Genomic DNA, 11,554 nt, shown 5'->3' with positions numbered 1-11,554 from the left:
ACCGAGCAGACACATCTTTGGGTCTAGGGTAGCGGGAGAGCCCATCTGACCGTGCAGGAAGCGTATCACTTGTATCCAGTATGCTTGGATAACTGGGCAGGACCATATAAGGTGATAGAAGGAGCCTGGGGTGTGGTCACAGATGGCATCCTGGATTATACGTGGGTTTGAAACGCGCTATCCACCGGGGGGTCAGATATGTCCTATGTATAATATACAGCTGCGTGAGGCGGTCCAACAGCTTGGGGGAGACCTTTTTCACATGTTCCAAGATTGCATCCCAATCCTCATCCTCAATTATTCCAACGTCCGCCTCCCATCTAGTCTTAGCAGTATAGGCCAAGGCTATGGTATTGGGAAGCCGGATGGCGGAGTGGAGGGTGGAGATTAGTTTAGCAGGCTCAGCACCTGTGATTGTGTCAACTATAGGAGGGGACTGTCAGATGGGTTGGAGCCAGCAAACTGAGTTTGTATAGCGTGGCGGAGTTGTAAATACCTGAAAAAGAGGTGATTGGGAAGTGAGAATTCATCTTTTAGCCTTTGGAATGTTTTAAGTCCTGCAGTGGTCATGATCTGATGTATGTACAGGATCCCATTATGTATCCAAACCGCAGGGTCTGGGATGGACAATAATTCAGGAAGGCGTGTATTGAAGCATAGAGGGGTGTGAGAATGAACCTGTGGAGTCCCAAGTTTTTGTAATGCCATCCGCCATACCCTACGGTGATGTGTCAGCATGTCTGCTTTGTGTTGGGGGGGTACGTCCTGTCATTGAGGCCCTTAGGACTGATTGAAGTGGGGTATGGGCTGGGTTATCAGGGTGTTCACAGAGTAGTAGCTGGTATCTTGGTAGCTCGTCTTTGTCAAAATGATAGAAGTGGGACAATTGGGAGGTAAGATAATGGTCCTGAAAATCTGGAAGAGCAGTTCCTCCCAATGTTGCTGGGTTCTTCAGTATTCTCCAAGATAATGTGTCTGCTGTGTCCTCATATAAATGAATTAAGAATAGATTCAATTGTTTTGAAAAATGTTTGTGGTATATATATATATATATATATATATATATATATATATATATATATATATATATATATATATATATATATATATATATATATATATATATGGGGGCATGCCACACTAAATAGAGTATCTTTGGCAGGAGTATCATTTTGACTAGACTGATGCATCCCATAATCCCCAGGGGTAGTCTAGCCCAATTTTGTGTCTTAGTCTTTATCAGGGTATACAGGGGTTCAATATTTAAGAGTGTGTAGTCTGTGAGCTATCTAGTAACTTGCACTCCAAGGTATTTGATCAAGGAGACCCTGGGGAGAGCCAGAGGAGAGGATGTGTGTGTGTGTGTGTGGGGGGGGGGAATGCTCAGGCCCGAGTGGCTACCAATATGTTCTATGGCGTGTAGGACTGCAACGAGGGAGGGACCCGAGTCGGCCAGATATAGGAGCATGTCGTCTGCATACATCCCAATCTTTTCTTCCAGGTTCCCTATCTTAAGGCCTCGGATAGTGGTGTCTGCGCGGACCATGATGGCTAATGGCTCCACAGCCAGTGCATACAGCAGTGGGGAAAGGGGGTAGCCTTGTCGGGTCCCTCTCTCCAGCGGGAATTGGTCGGAGAGCCAGCCGTTTACCAATACCTTGGCCTTCAGGGATTGATACAGGAGCTGAACCCAGCGAATAAAATTGGGGCCAATTCCAAATCTCGAGAGGCACTCCCATAGGTAGCTCCACTCCACGGAGTCGAAGGCCTTGGCGGCATCTAGAGCCACCACAACCCTCGAGCCGATTTCATCATGGGATCCCTGAATGTTCATAAATAGGCGGTGAATATTCATAGCAGTGTTTTTCCCTGGCATAAAGCCTGTCTGATCAGGGTGGATCAGGGAAAGAATGACCTGGTTAAGGCGGGAGGCTAGGATCTTGGCCAGTATTTTAATATCGATCTGTAGTAAGGAAATGGGTCTGTACGATTCTGGGTATTTGGGGTCCTTTCCAGGCTTAGGGATTACTATAATTTGGGCTTCTCTCATAGAGGGGGGTAGGATTCCCGAGTCAAATATGGATTTGTATAGGTCATGAAGTTTAGGTGTTAAAATTTCAGAGTAGGTGGCATAAAATTCAAGTGGTAGGACATCTGATCCTGGGGCCTTAGATGTGGCCAGACAGGAGATAGCCTCGAAAATATCTTCCCTAGTAATGGGGGCCTCTAATAGTTCACGATGGGCATCAGTTAATCTAGGGAATTTAATTCTCTCCAAGTAATCTCTAGTGTCTTGGGGAGTGTTAGTAACCCTGGAGGTGTAGAGTGCGCGATAGAATCTTGCAAATGCCTCCGCTACTTGTTGCGGATCAGTGACATCGTTTCCCCGGGAGTCGGTCAAGGACACCACCACTGGGGGACGTGAATCTAAGTGAGCAAGATATGCAAGTAGTTTGCCCGATCTTTCTCCATACTCAAATATCCTTTGCCTACAGAAAAAGATGCGTTGCTTGGCCCTCTCAATATGTAACAGGGAGACCTGTCGCGTCTGAGTCCTGAGATTGTTGGCGGTGCTGGGCGAGGGGTCCAGGTGGAACGCCTCCTCCAACACCTGTAGGTGTTCTGCAGCCTGTTGGAAAACGAGTCTCGACGATCGTTTAAGTCCAATACGTGCGGAGAGCAGGGAGCGGCATGGAGCTTAAACATCTCCCACACTATGTCGTACGTGGCTGAGTCCCTGTTGGCTGTAAAAAAGTATTGCAATTCCGTGGGGATGTCCTCCTGGACCTGCAAAGCAGTCAGCCAGAACGGGTTCAGCCGCCAAGGAGGTGGGTGGCTTGGTATGCCCAACCTATCCAAGGATTTTTGAGAGAGGATTGTAGGTGGCCGTAACGTGGGTCTCAACTAGCGTGATGATGTCAGCATGCTGGGCCTTAAGGAATGTCAGGGCGGCAGTGCGTTTAATCTTATTGCGCAAGCCCCTAACATTCCACGTGAGGAACTTTAGAGAACTCATGGCGGGTGTAGGGTGTGCATGAGAAACCGCAGCTGGACCAGGACCGGCAGAGCAGACATACTCACATCGGATAGCATAAAATACAATTGTAACCAATAACGGTAGTACATGTATGACAGAGACTTAGTAGCCTTAGCACAAATAAACAGTTGCAAACATAGTGGTGTGAGGGAAAACAGTGACCACAACATTTCCCTTCCCTCCCAGTCCAATGCCACCCCAACTTGGCACAGACATAGTACCCCATAACCAGGTATCAACAGGGAACATCCAACGTGTAGGACCCGTTGGAGGCAAGGAACTTAATTGCAGAGGAGCATAGATACCCAAGATAAAAAGAAAAAAAACAAAGGGGAATAGAAAACTGTCAAGCAAACGGGGGGTGGAAAGATTCGCAAAGTTACTAGGTGGGCGACTTCTTCTCTGAGAAGTGCATGGGGTGTAGGAGCCACAAAGGTGCAACGCCATTACGGCTGTGCAGGGAGGGGGCTCCGCTTGCCATCAGGGTGGTAGATAAAGTGAGGTAACAGAGTTTTTAATGACAGTCGATCTACTGTCCTCTACAGGCATCTCTCAGGAGTAGGGAAAATGGAGATCATAAATCGATAAGGACACCCGGAGACAGTAGATACGCTGTGAGGTCCAGTATAGAACAGAAAAGGATTTCCAAGTCAGTCCCCCAGTTCCGGCAGAGGACATGTACATGCAATGCGCCCACTAAGGGGCTCATCAGCAGAGCTGTGGATGGTATTGCGAGCACAGGGGGAAGCCAGGGGGGAAAAGCAAAGTACTCACAGCGTAGAGGCAGGGTGGCATGCTCAGTCTCGGCGATCCCTCTGATCAATCCAAGTGGATGCTAGCTCGGGGTCTTCAAAAAAGTGGGTTTGGCCCTCACACTCCACACAAAGTTTTGCAGGGTACAGCATAGCGTATTTGAGGTGTAATACACGGAGGCGTCGCTTAACTACCTGAAACCTGGATCTTTGTCGCTGCACCTCATTGGAGAAGTCCGGGAACGCGGCCACATGCGTGTGGGTGTAGGGGATATTTCCCTTCTCTCTGGTTAGGCGGAGGATCTTGTCGCGGTCCCTGAAGTTAAGGAATTTCGCTATCAGGGTATGAGGTGGAGCCCCTGGAGGTGGAGGGTGAGCAGGGATTCGATAAGCTCTTTCCACCGCGAACATTACGGAGAATGCGTCTCTGCCGAAGGTGGATGTCGGGAGGTTTTCAGGGAAGCTTGCCGCGTCGTTGCCCTCAGCAGTCTCAGGGAGGCCGATGAATCGGAGATTACATCTCCGGAGGCGATTCTCCATGTCGTCCTGTTTCGCATTAATCTGCTGTAGCTGGCGGCGCACCTCCTCAGTAGTATGTTGCAGGGGGTGCAAGATGTCTTCCGCTCTGCTAATACGGGTCTCTGCCACGTGGTCCCGCAGGGTAGAAAGATCTTGCCGGACAAGGGACACATCAATTTTGACCTCCTCAATTTTGGTGGTGAGCGTGCTCTGGCAAAGGGCAATAGCTTTGAGTACTTTGTGGCCGCAGCAGATTGTTCTGCGACTGAAGCGGAACCAGCACCGTCTGTGGCCTGTTGATCCCCCTCAAGACGGCGGTACCTGGCAAGCTTGTCGGCAGTCTTGGGAGCCTTTTTCGATGGAGACATAGTCCAGAGATGTTCAGGGGAGTCCTGGGGTATACAAAAATGGCCACAGCTTACCATGCCGGATCTTCGATAACCCCCCTCTTGTCGCAGTTTCAGAGTTGCACAGTAGGGGCTACAAGCTGTGGCCGAATAGCTGAGAGGGGGGGTGGTTGTAGCAGGGAAAAACCAGGCTCATGGGGGTCAGGGAGTCTTATAGTACCTTCAAAGGCCCACTGTGGGTGAAGCAAGATGGCCGCCGGTCTGGGGACCAGGCCGAGGCCTCAGACCGTCCTGCCAGCTGCCATAGGATGAGGATGCACTGGACCAGCTATTGCAGAGGATCCAGTGGCCGTGGCAGGCAAAAAGCAATCTCTGGGGAGTCAGGCAGGCCAGGGAGAGCTGTAAGGCCGCTGTCGGGTGTAGCAAGATGGCCGCCACTCCTGGGACCAGGCCGGAGCCGCCGGCTACTGCAGGGTGTCAAGGCGCTGTACTTGTGGCCACAAGCGATCCGGAGGTAGTGGCAGGCAGGGATGGGTCCCGGGGGAGTCAGGTCGGCCCGGGAGATCTGTAGGAGCCGCCGCCGAGTGGAGCAAGATGGCCGCCGTTCCACGATCTAGGCCGAAGCCGCGGTCTGTCCTAAAAAGGCAGCCCCAGGGCAGGGAGGGCTGGTGATTGCGGCCAAGGGCGGCGTTCTTTTCAGCTGGACAGCTCCAAGGATCTTGCAGAGGACCAGGCAGGCTTGTTGGGGTGCAGATGCTGGGTAGGATCGGCAGGATGGTTGTTGCAGGAGTATGGGCAAGCGGAGCACTCACTGCAAACGTCCTACTCCATTGCTCTCCAGGCAACGCCCCCTACTACTCTCTCTTCAGTACATCTCCACCCCCCACCCCGTGGACTCCCCCCTCCTCTTACCCATCTCTCTCCGTTTCTTCCCCTTCTTCCCTATTCTACACACCTATTTTAATCTTCTTCTGATCTTCTCCCCTCTCATATCTCCTGTCTCTTTTCTTTTTTTTTTTTTTTTTTTTTTATACAAAAGTTTTATTTGGAAGTTTGGATAAACAGACAAAAGGTATAAAATGACATCAAAATATTGCATTAAAGTGATTGGTTGTATACAATGAAGGATGATATTTAACATCGTATAACAGATGTGGTTATATATAAAATGAACGAATGTTAATATATATATAAATAAAGAAAAAAAAAAAAAGGGTATAACATAGCATTCTCACAGGGAAATGAGAGGAGATGATAATATTATGTTAAAGACAGTTAGGTTGGGTTCCAATAGGCCCATTTCTTTTTGTGAATATGGATAGTATCATTAAGGGTGTGATAAATCCACTCAGATAGTCTAAGGAGTTCCGTTCTATTTATTACTTGTTGCCATGACAAATTAGTGGATTTCCAATTATAGGCCGTCATCCAGTGTATGGAACTGCACAGGGAGTGGAACAGTCTCAGACAGGGGGTAGGTATGTCTGGTATATTAGCATACAGCAAGCATATCTGAGGGGAAAGGGTGATTTTTTTTCTTGAGGATTGTTCTATTAAATCAGATGCTTTGTGCCATATACTGTTTATATGGCTGCAGCTCCAAAAAATGTGTAAGAGGGTACCGGAATCCGAGCATCCCCTAAAACAATTGGGGGAGATGGATGGGTAGAAAGTGTGAAGTTTTGAGGGGGTAAGGTACCATCTAGAAAAAATTTTTATTGGAGTTTCTCTAAAGGTGATAGCTCTATTACATTTGCGTAAATTTTCTGACATGGAGTGCCAATCTTCAACATTGATCGAGACATCCATATCCTCTTCCCATTTGAGCATTTGAGTAGATTTATCTGGTATTCCAACACAATTAATATAATTATACAACCTGGAGATAAGGCCTCTGTCTCTAGAGGATAAAATACATATATGTTCAAAGGTTGTGTATGAAGGGTGTGTTTTTAGTGCAAAATATTTAGCATAGAAGGATTTGATTTGCTGGTATCTTGGGAATTCATCAGCAGGTAAATTGTGTGTGGCTTGAAGTTCGGGAATGAGATAAATTCCCATTTTTGCTGAAGAGATCTCAATGTAATTAAATTTTTGTCAATCCAGTTAGAGAAAGATTGTCTGTTATTTTAGGCACATATGAATCTAGGATCACCTAAAAAGGAGGCTAAAGGTGGTGTGTCTGAGGAGAGTTTGTAAATGTCTTTATATTTAGTCCATAACTGATAAAATTGAGCTATTATAATGTTTTGTTTCATAAGTCTACTATATGAGATAGAGTTGGACCATAGAATTCCCTGTAAATGGAATGGGAGGATTGAGATGGATTCAAACAACTTCCATGGGGTGTTTATTGAGGGGGTGAACCATTGAGTAAGTTGTGTAAGTCTTGAGGCTAGATAATAAAGCCACAAATTTGGAAGGCCTAAGCCACCCATAGTATGTGGTCTATGCATTAATGCATAACTGCATCTTGGTTTTTTATCTGCCCATATGAATTTGTTGATTTCTCTTTGAAGGGAAGTCAGTTTAGATTTGGGAACATTGATAGGTAGGGCACGAAAATAGTACAGAAGTTTAGGAAGAATCGTCATCTTGATAGCACATATTCTACCAAGGAAGGAGATATGAAAGGAAGACCATGATTTTAGGAGGGATGTGATGTGTGAAAACAATGGAATATAATTAGACTTATACAAAAGGTTGTGAGATGAGGAAATTGTGACACCTAGGTATTTGAATGAGCTGGAACACCAATCAAATGGAAAATTTTTTAATAATATGGATTGGAGATTTTGGGAATAATTAATTGGTAAGGCAGAACATTTATTGGAATTGATTTTGAGGCCTGAGATGGATTGGAAAGATTTAAGTTCTTTTAGGAGGGATGGAATAGAAGTGAGGGGGTCTGTGAGGAATAGAAGAGCATCATCTGCGTATAGGCTGAGTTTGAATTCTCTATCACCTTTAGTGTAACCTTTTATATCAATGCTATTCCTAATCTTGTGGGCTAAAGGTTCAATTGCCAAAGCGAACAATAGAGGTGAAAGGGGGCATCCCTGTCTGGTGCCTCTACTGAGGGGGAAGAAATCAGAGTTATGTCCTGGGAGTCTAATTCTAGTTTGAGGGTTGTGGTAGAGTGCATTAAAACCTTGTAAGAATTTTTCTGAAATTCCGTATTTGGGTAATAGATAATTTAGATATGACCAGCTAACGCTGTCAAACGCCTTATGGATATCCAGACTGAGAAGGCATAATTTGTGGGAGGTTAGGTTGGCATCTTGGATAATATTGGTAACTAGTCTAGTATTATCGACTATCTGTCGGCCGGGGATAAAACCGGTTTGGTCTATATGTATTAGATTAGTAATAACTGCTGCTAGTCTGTCTGAGAGCAATCTACCAAAAATTTTAAGGTCATTGTTAAGGACTGATATAGGTCGGTAGTTTTGGGGTAGAGAATGGTCTTTAAGTGGTTTGGGAATAAGGTTAAGGTTTGCTAGAAGCATTTCATCTGGGAAATGATTACCATTGAGAATATGGTTAAAGAGTTTGGATAGATATGGGGTTAGGAGGGAGGAATATTTTTTATAGTATGAAGATGAGAAGCCATCTGGGCCAGGGGCAGTAGATGTTTTAAGAGATTTAATAATTTTGCTTATTTCTGCTTCTGTGCATGGTGCGTTAAGGGATTCTATTTGAGGAGCATTAAGAGTAGGTAGTTGAATGTTGTCTAGCCATGATTTAGAATGTTGGTCAAGAGATGGTTGTGGGCTACAAAGTAAGTCTTTATAGAAGGAGGAAAAGATTTCCAGTACCCCTTGCGGATGAGTGATCATATTTCCAGAATGATCTCTAAGCTTATATGTATGAGGGGGTTTATGATCATGGTTGAGTTTTTTGGCGAACATGGCAGAAGGGGAGTTACTGTGTAGTAAGAATTTAGCTTTTGAGAATCTTAAGGATTTTTCTGTGTTTGCGGATAATATTTGATCTAGAGCTTTGCGTTTATCTTGAATTTGTTTTGTGATTTCTTGGGTGGAGTTTTGTTGTAACTTATTGTAGAGAAGGTTTAGATCTCTGGTAAGATTTTTTATGTTTGTAAGTTTTTCTCTGTTTCTTTTGGCAGCTATGCTGATTAAATGGCCGCGTAGAACTGCTTTGTGTGCTGTCCAGAGAGTTGTGGGGGAGATATCATCAATAGCGTTTTCAGTGAAACAGTTTTCAATGTGTGAAGAGATAGTTTGTGTTATTAAAGGATCAGTTAGAATAGAATCGTTTAGTCGCCAATTGTAGGGGGAAGGAGAGAGACCTATGTGAGATGTTTCAAAGTAGGTAATATCATGGTCAGACCAGGGGCAGGGATGGATTAGGGCATTGGAAGAATTAGCCAATAATATGGGTGTACAAAAGATATAATCCAGTCTAGCATAGACGTCGTGGGGACAAGAGTAGTGTGTATAGGCTCTAAGCCCCACATTGTGGGATCTCCATGAGTCTATAAGTTGAAAATTATTTAAATAACGGTTTATAGACTTGGAGAATGCTTTAGAGGAGGGGGAAGTTTTACTTCTGTCTAGGGTTGGGTGTGCAGTTAGGTTAAAATCGCCCCCTTAGGATTATATGAGGAGAGCTGTATTGGTCAAGCTTATCAAAGAAATTTGTGAAAAAGGTAGATTGAGATTCGTTTGGAGCATAGACTGAAGCTAATGTTATTGCTTTATTATCAACAAGACCTTTGATGATGATATATCTACTATCAACATCTTTATATATGTTTTGTATGTCTAGGATAATGGTGTTGTGTATAAATATGGCTACACCTCGAGTTTTATTGTGGAAGGTGGTGTAATAAAACTGATTGTATGTCTTGTCAAAATAATTGGGGTGGTTATTGGATGAAAAGAGGGTTTCCTGCATGAGGATAATATCTACTCCCAATCTTTTATAGTGTTGGAAGGCTTTTTTACGTTTGTGGGGTGAGTTAAAGCCCTGGACGTTATGTGATATTACTCTAAGGACCATTATATGTGAGTGGGGTAATAAGCTTATGAATAGAATCCAACTTGAGAGTGAGATGTGCTATATACCAAAATATTTTTGGTGTGTGTTTGGTAAGTGAAATATTAATGTTTCTGGAATAGGGGGGAGAGAAGCAATGTGAGAATACAAGGAATATTATGTATAGTAAAACATACCATGAGAGTGATGTGCCATAATAAGAGCATTTATACCAACATTCAGATCTTTGTGGTCGTAAGAAGTCATGAAAACTTCCATTTTTTAACAAAAATATGTTTTTTGCCTTAAGGGCAATAAAATTGTGAAAGAACAAAATATAAAATAGTAACAAAGGGACAAGAAACATCCTGTCACTAATAAATTAATTAACTTCGAGAGGACAATACAGTCCTAGTCCTGCGAGTGCAATCAGGCGCCACAACAAAAATCAGTGGCGTCGCAACTGATAACACAAGCAGGATGGGGGACAATCCAGCGGCAGCGGATGTCACAGGCCTTAATACTGAGATAATTTAAAGTTTTAAATACAAAACCATATAAAGTAACCAGAGGGGGAAATGAAAATTGCAAAGAATGGGGGGGGGGGGGGGGGGGGGGGAGGGGGGGGAAGGGGTAAGGTACCAGATGGAAGGCAATGTTGTCACCTCCCGTCTCAATGATGTGTATGAGAGATATCAAATAACTTATAACTCTAAACGAGGGAGGAGGTTTAAAGTGGAAGTCTGTTTAGACAAACAAAATGAAAAAATAAAGAAAGTCCCTCTCTCTTCTTCCCTTTTCCTCTTCTTTCCTTTATCCCAAATTCTGAGGGGGATATGTGTTGCTGGGGATTTCTTGACATCGTCCGGGAGGAAAAGAAATAAAAAAATTTTTCTTGTGGGAAGAGGAAGGGTCATGGGATTCCGATTCAAGAGGAAGAGTAATTCAAGATTCCAATTGGACAAGGACAAACTTGGTGGCAGTCAATTGGATCATGTCGCGTGAGCGTGAAAATCCATCCTCAAAATAGGAGAGGAAAAAAAAAAAAAAATCTTTTTCTTCCCCCTTCTTCCTCCCTCTCCCCCCATACAACAGAAAGTTGTAAATGTGTTGCATGTGGTCATGAGGGGTCCTCTTGAAATGGTTGACGCCATCTTCTTTGGTTGTTTGCGATTCGTCTGGAGGAAGGAGTGGACCAGATCGGGGAAGGTCTAGGAGATGATGGGAATCTGTTGGGTGGTTCTGGGTCTAGAAAGCCCAACTTTACAAGCAGTTCCTTGCCTTCAATAATATTGTAGACTGTGTATGTGGATCCGTTGTATGGGATAGTGAGCTTGAATGGAAAGCCCCATCTATATTTTATTCTTGCTGCTTGTAAGATGCTAGTGACATCTTTCATCCTGCGTCTTCTATCTAGTGTAGCAGGGGAGATATCTGGGTATATCTGCAGCTTTTTACCATCAAGAGAAATATCAGGAGAGTTTCTTGCAGCACGCATGATGTCCTCTTTAACCAGGAAGTCCTTCATGCACATGATAACATCTCTGGGTGGCTTGTCAGGGGTGGGTTTGGGGCGTAGAGCCCTGTGGATCCTATCACAGACAAATGCTGATAAAGGTTTATCTGGTAGAAGGTTATGAAATATTTTAGAACCTGTAGGCATAAGATCAGTGACTGATTCTGGAACGCCGCGTAATCTGATGTTATGGCGCCTATTTCGGTTATCAAGATCTTCAACTTGGGCTTGCATAAATGCAAAGCTGTCTGCTAATGTTCATCATGTTTCAGTTCATCATGTTTTGTTTCTAGTATGTCGGTACGAGTGCCAATACTAGCAATCTCTTGTGACAGGGCTGTAGTGGATTTATGGACCTCACTTTCAATCTTGTCCACCAATT

General features: G+C 44.4%; 1 protein-coding gene across 3 annotated transcripts in view; it reads right to left on the bottom strand.

Annotated features, from left to right (window-relative positions):
- Window positions 1-11,554, bottom strand: part of CEP76 (centrosomal protein 76) — a 53,580-nt gene that overhangs the window by 15,307 nt on the left and 26,719 nt on the right. The window lies entirely within an intron of this gene.

Source organism: Aquarana catesbeiana, linkage group LG05 (genome assembly GCF_042186555.1).
Source record: "Aquarana catesbeiana isolate 2022-GZ linkage group LG05, ASM4218655v1, whole genome shotgun sequence".
Lineage (NCBI taxonomy): Eukaryota > Metazoa > Chordata > Amphibia > Anura > Ranidae > Aquarana > Aquarana catesbeiana.
The sequence above is the reverse complement of the archived record's forward strand: the minus strand, read 5'-3'. Positions and strand labels throughout refer to the sequence as shown.